At 37.3% G+C, this 6,000-nt stretch overlaps 1 protein-coding gene across 4 annotated transcripts in view; it reads left to right on the top strand.

Annotated features, from left to right (window-relative positions):
* Positions 1-425: 425 nt before the first annotated feature.
* Positions 426-6,000, top strand: part of EYA3 (EYA transcriptional coactivator and phosphatase 3) — a 105,008-nt gene continuing 99,433 nt past the window's right edge. For all 4 annotated transcript variants that reach the window (XM_012750562.3, XM_012750561.2, XM_075995645.1 and 1 more), the window contains exon 1: positions 426-548. The gene's annotated coding sequence lies outside the window, so the exon portion shown is untranslated. The remainder of the gene's footprint in view (positions 549-6,000) is intronic.

Raw genomic sequence — 6,000 nt, 5'->3', positions numbered from 1 at the left:
CAGGCCTGTAGTCCCAGCTACATGGGAGGCTGAGTGAGGAGGATTGCTTGAGCCCAGGAGTTTGAGGTTGCTGTGAGCTAGGCTGATGCCACTAACCTCTAGCCCGGGCAACACAGTGAGATTCTGTCTCAAAGAAATAAAAATTAAAAAAAATAAAAAGACCTGAGGAACGAAGGCTGTAGTACTTATTGCCAGGTATACTTGCAGCTCCGTAGAGCAGCTGACACCATCCTCACACCGCACGACTCAGAAGCGCTGAGCCCGGCGAGACCAGGGGCGGGGCTCGCTAAGCCAGCGAAGTGGGCGGGGCCTAGGCGCTTCCCCGCCTCCTGAGGCCTGACAAACGCGCTTCCCAGAGGCTTCTCGCGGAACGAGGTGTGGATTGAGGTGACCCTGGCCACTTACTTCCGGTTCCTAGGGATGTACTTCCGGTTCCTAGGGATGCGCGTCCGGGTTACGCTAGCGCCGCGGTTTCCTCCGCTGGCTTGGTTCTACTGTGGGTCTGGACTGGCCCCCATGTCCTGCTGTGGGGCTTCTGCAGCCTTTGGGTGAGTCTCCGCAGTCGACAGGGTATGAGCGCAGCCGATCGAGTACAGCCTGGAGGCGGACGAGTCAAGAGTTTTGCCTCGGTCCTTGTGGGTGGGGGTCTCTTCGCCTATCCCTTGTCCCTGCAATGCTTCTTCGCTCACTCCAGCGGTTTCCTTCACGCTGGCCTCGCCTCTTGCAACTCAGCTTAGCCTTCTTGGTCCGCGCACCTCTCGCCTCGCTATTTTTCCTCCGCCTCATCCTCAGCGCCTTTCTAACCCCGGTTTCTTGCCTTCCGCCTCAGCGCTTCCCTCAGCGACTGCCTCTCCTTTTTCCTTCTATTCTCTTGTGTTAGCACCTCTTTTCCCTATCCCCTGATTCTCACCGTCCTTTTACCTAGCGAGATGGCCCACCTCCTTATTATGCTTACTCTTCTCCACTGCGAAAATGAGCCTCTCTATAGGGTCTTAGGTCCTTGTCCCCCAACTTTCCTCACCTTTGACCCTTTCTCCAGAGACTACTAGGTGACAGTGCTGCGCCTGGAGTTCTCCTGCCTGTTTTTAGTTAGGAGAGGGCTCTGCCAAAGCCCCAATTGGGGAAAACTTCCCCAGCCTAGCGGAAGTTTTGCCCTAGGGCGCGGGGTTGGACTGAACTCTGGTAGCTTCCGTAATTAGGGAACAACAAAGGCGTTCCCAGTTCTTCGCTGGAGCTCAGTTTTGGGGCTCTCTCAAGAGCAGCTAACAGGTGGCAGGCTCACGGTACTGCTGGCGGTTGGGCTTGTGTGATCTTGTTAATTGACAGATCATGAGGACGTTCTGTCAGTTTTGTGTTTCCATGAGAATGGATATGCACAGCTGAGGCAAAAATGCGAATGTTTTGGGACGGTCAGCTCTGTTTTCTGCGTGGGCTTTACTTATAGGACAGTTACTATGAGAGAGGACAGGCTTTTTTTGGAGATTATTAGCCCCAGACTTATAAATTTATTGTCAAAAATTTTAGTGTGTTGTTACTGAAACGTTTTCTGTTAGAGTTCACTATAATGATTTCAAAGTAATTTTCTCTAGTTGAACTCAGTATGCAAATGTATCCCTATCCTTGCCTCTTCTACATTGTTTTCTCATTTTTACTGTACTGAGGTTTCTATTTCTCCTTCTGTTTCTTCATAAGCCAGACATTACAGGACCTCTTAGAATATTCTGCTAACTTTTGGTTTTTTTTCTTTATCGTTTCCACTTTAGTCTTAAAACCATCTTTTTCTCATTTTGAAACTTGGAGTATCTTTCTTAAATTTCTCTGAAGGGTTTAAATCGTGTATAATATGAAGGAATTGGATTTAATAATGGTTAGTGCCCCATTTCCCAAATTTTGTGGTCTGAGGTATATTTAGAGGTACAGAGTTGGGTAATCTTTATTTTTGTTTTTCCAAGTTTATGGTGTACATCTAGCATTTGATTGCAAAGGATTTTTGTGTGATTGGTTTCTGTAATGATATAAATTGTGCTCTAAAATTTAGTACTTCAAGGTGAATAGAACAAATACAGGTTTTATCATCTACTTCTCTTTTAGCTAATGAGTTATTAAAAAGCATCCCTCATTATATGATACATATAAGAATGTATAAACCTTGGCTTATTCCAAAATTGGTCTGCTCTCTTTAGCTATTTTTAGCAAAGGACTTTGAAGCTTGACTATGTTAGTCCTAGAAGCCACAGAGAAGGACCCTTCTGGTGGCCTTTCGGGACTTATCTAACTGCTGAGGGAAGCCCCTTTGAATGTTTCTTTCTTCTTTTTTTTTTTTTCAGCTCGGATTTTGTTTTATTAAGCTGGACATTAAAGAGATTTGTAAAAAATGTAAAACAATGCTACTCATTAAATTTTTTTTGTTTTGGAAAATGTTATTTTAATAAAAATAATTTTGACTTGTAACAGGTTTGTTATTTTTACTTTTAAATGAATTAAAAAGTAGTTCAAAAATTTCTCAATTTCTAATAAAGTAAAGATCAATAATATAACCCATGTAAACAAAAGTGTTTTGGAGTACTCAGTAGTTATTAAGAGTTTGGGTCCTTAGTGAAAATTTCTTATCTCTACCTCTTTCCCTGCACCTATGTGAAACTGTGGCTTCTGTCCATCCTGGCCTTAACATGTCCTATCCTTAAAATCCCAATGAGTATAGTTTACTCCAGTTGCTTCCTTTTTGTCAGGTTAGTAGACTCCAGCAAGAACCTCAAACTCCAAAATGAGAAATCACTGTTTTTAAAACAGTAGGAAATCATAAAATCTAGTTTTAAAAATTACCATTGTCACTGGTAACAAGTGACACTTTGTTTTACATGTAAGGAAATCAGGGCTTAAAGAATGAATGATGATTTTTCCAAGGTTATTATTATTATTATTTTAAGTAAATGCACATGCACTCAGAGTAGTAGGTTTTAGTTTCATCAAAGCTGAAGGCTGGAGAGCACCATATAGTATTTAGTGTGTCATTTCGATACATTTATGGCATGGCAATGAGACTATTAGGATAAGAAATCTGTGACACGGATTTTTAAATCCAAGGCTGAAGTCATTTTCTCTTCAGAAAGGGACTAGAGAAAGAAACTTTTGTGCAGAAGTGGAAGTACAAAAATTTTAGGAGTCTTTCTTTTTTCTTCTAAAATAACTTTGGCCTATTATACTATAAATTCTACATGAAAGCCCTTAAATGAAATGAACATCCTATGTTCCCATTGGAACAGTTGTGTTTATGCTGCTAGTCTTCATACAGAACACTGATAGACTTTCTGATTACCGAAAATCCTGCCCTTCTATCTAGCTGCCAAACCAAAAAAACAAAAAAAAACCCAAACCACTAGAGATAGCTTGCTTAGTGTGTGTGTATTTTTAAGGCTCAGGAGAGGAATCACTGTCAGTTTTCTGTAGAAATTTCTACTTTAGCTTGGTGATCTTAGTTTGTAACCCTGAAGGCTCAATTTAAAATACATTTCTGCATATTGGTTTTCTGTTTTGTTTTGGTTTGATTATTTTTTATTTTTCTTGCTACTATACTTTGTATTACATGTTTTAATTTTTGTTCTTGAACCCTATGTTGTGTTTTAAGGAGGATGCAGTTTTAAAAATTTAAGAAGCAAAATGTACCTCCAACATGTCTTTGCTGTTTGTACCTTGCAGCATAATGGTTTCTGTGCTTCGCCTAAGCTGCTTCATGACTTCATTCTCTTTGTTTTGATTACAAATAAAAGGCTCATAGAACTTCTTTTTTGGTCGTTGTTTGTCTAAAAGATTTTTGTGTTCTGCATATAACAGGATATTTTAGCTCATGTATGATTTAAATGGAAGAATAATAGTTCAAAGGAGAAATGTATATTTAAAAATATTAGGAATAGTTCCTTCTTCCCATATATTCATCTAATTGGTTTATATACCAAAGGATTGTTATATTTATAGTAAAGTGGAAAATAAGTGGACTTTCTGTCTTCTGATTAACTTAAAATACAAGTGCATGTTCTTTTGCAGAATCTATGGCTTAAGCTATAAGCTACCCTTATTAGTAGTAGTATGTTTTATTGTCAGAACATAGCAAATAATGGAACACATCATCATCTTGGTACTTTTATTTTGTCCCATTAACCTAAGTCCTAGGGTAGCTAATTATTAAATGTAGAAATATTAAGATATTTTTCCATTATTTATAGTAAATTTAAAAGCAGACATTTAAAAGATAGGCTTCCAAAAAAAAAAAGAAAAAGAAATAAATAAAAGGCTTCAAAAAATAAATGAATGAATAAATAAAAGATGAGCTTCATAAAATTTGTCTTTACTGTTTTCCCTTTATAAATATGCAATAATATTTTGAATCAGAAAGGAAATGTGTAGTTTAAATAGTACACTTATTGTAAATAAGTTAACAGAGTAGCCCAAGGCAATCAGTGCTTAATATCTTAAAGATCTTACCACAGATTCTGTTGAATTCACTTTAAGTTATTAGCTTGGTTAATGTTTGTACCAGTTAGATTTGTTTTTTTTTTTTCTCCCTAGAAAATAGTTAGCAGTAATCTTTGTAATAACATTTCTTAAGCAAATAATATGGGTACCTGCTATGTACAATGATTAGCTTATTAAGTATGAAATGTTAGATGTCCTTAAGTACTAAGTTTGACAGTATCTGTGACATTTCACTTTGACATTCTTGTTTTATTTTTATTGTAAATACATCCTCATTCTTTCAAATGCACATTTTGAATTGTGATTATCTTTCAAATATTTTAGAGCAATTTTTGTACAACCATAGATAAGTCAAAAATTCGTATTATTTTCACATGAGTTCCATCATAAAACCAATACAACACAGATAGCTCAAAATATCAACAGTGTGTTTGGAAAAGATGTAGCTAATGAACACAGTTCATTGATGGTTTAAAAAGTTCCATTCTGGTAATTTTAGTCTTAAAAATGAACCACGGAGATGACCTGAGACCAAGATGGATAATGATAAAACTGTAGTGGAAGTGAATCCATCTCCCCCTACACATAAATTAACAAGGTTTGACATTACTATTCCAACAATATTAGACCATTTAAAACAAGTCCACAAGGTAAAGAAGCTGGATAGATGGTTACTACATAAATTAAACAAACGTCAAAAGAAAAATCATCCCAAAGCCTGTCTTTTGCTGACATAAAGGTGAACCATTTCTACCATTATTATGTGTGATAAAAAATAAGATTCTTTTTGACAATCAAGCATTCAGCACAATGACTGGATAAAGTGCTGAAACTGTCCAAAACCAAGTATTCATCAAAAGAAGTGAATGGTGTCTTGGTTTGGTGGTCCACAGCCACTTTTATTCACTGCAGCTTCATAAAACCTAGTCAGTTATACAGTGGATGTCTACCACCACCAACTGGACAAAATAATGAGGATACTTGGAGATTAAATAGCCAAGATTTGTCGATAGAGACAGGCCAATCCTTTTAAAACACTCAACCACATACCGCACAAAAACACTGCTTAAACCACAGAGACTGGACTTAGAAACTCTCTGTCATCCACCAGGTTCACCAGACCGTACACCAATTGACCACCACTTCTTTCAGATTTTGGACTACATCTAGCAAGAAAAAATATTCAGTTTTCAACAAGCTGTGAAATAAGACTTTCTCGATTTCATTGCCACTTGCTTTCCAGTCTTCTTCACTGCTGACATAAACAAGCTACCATTAAGATGGCAAAATTTTTTTGATAGTTTAGAAACATACTTTGATTAACTGTATTGCTGCTTGTTTGAGACATAGTAAACTTTTGACATTTCATATTTAATGACCTAATACATAATATATATTTAGGCTGTTCATATGATTATGTGACATTGTACAGAGCTGACATTTTCCTTTTTTGTTTTGTTATTTTGACATTTACCCTTAAATATTGGATTGGATTTGTACATTTCCAAATTAAACATAAGACTTAATATA

The sequence above is a fragment of the Microcebus murinus genome, chromosome 2 (genome assembly GCF_040939455.1).
Source record: "Microcebus murinus isolate Inina chromosome 2, M.murinus_Inina_mat1.0, whole genome shotgun sequence".
NCBI classification, from domain to species: Eukaryota; Metazoa; Chordata; class Mammalia; order Primates; family Cheirogaleidae; genus Microcebus; species Microcebus murinus.
The sequence above is the reverse complement of the archived record's forward strand: the minus strand, read 5'-3'. Positions and strand labels throughout refer to the sequence as shown.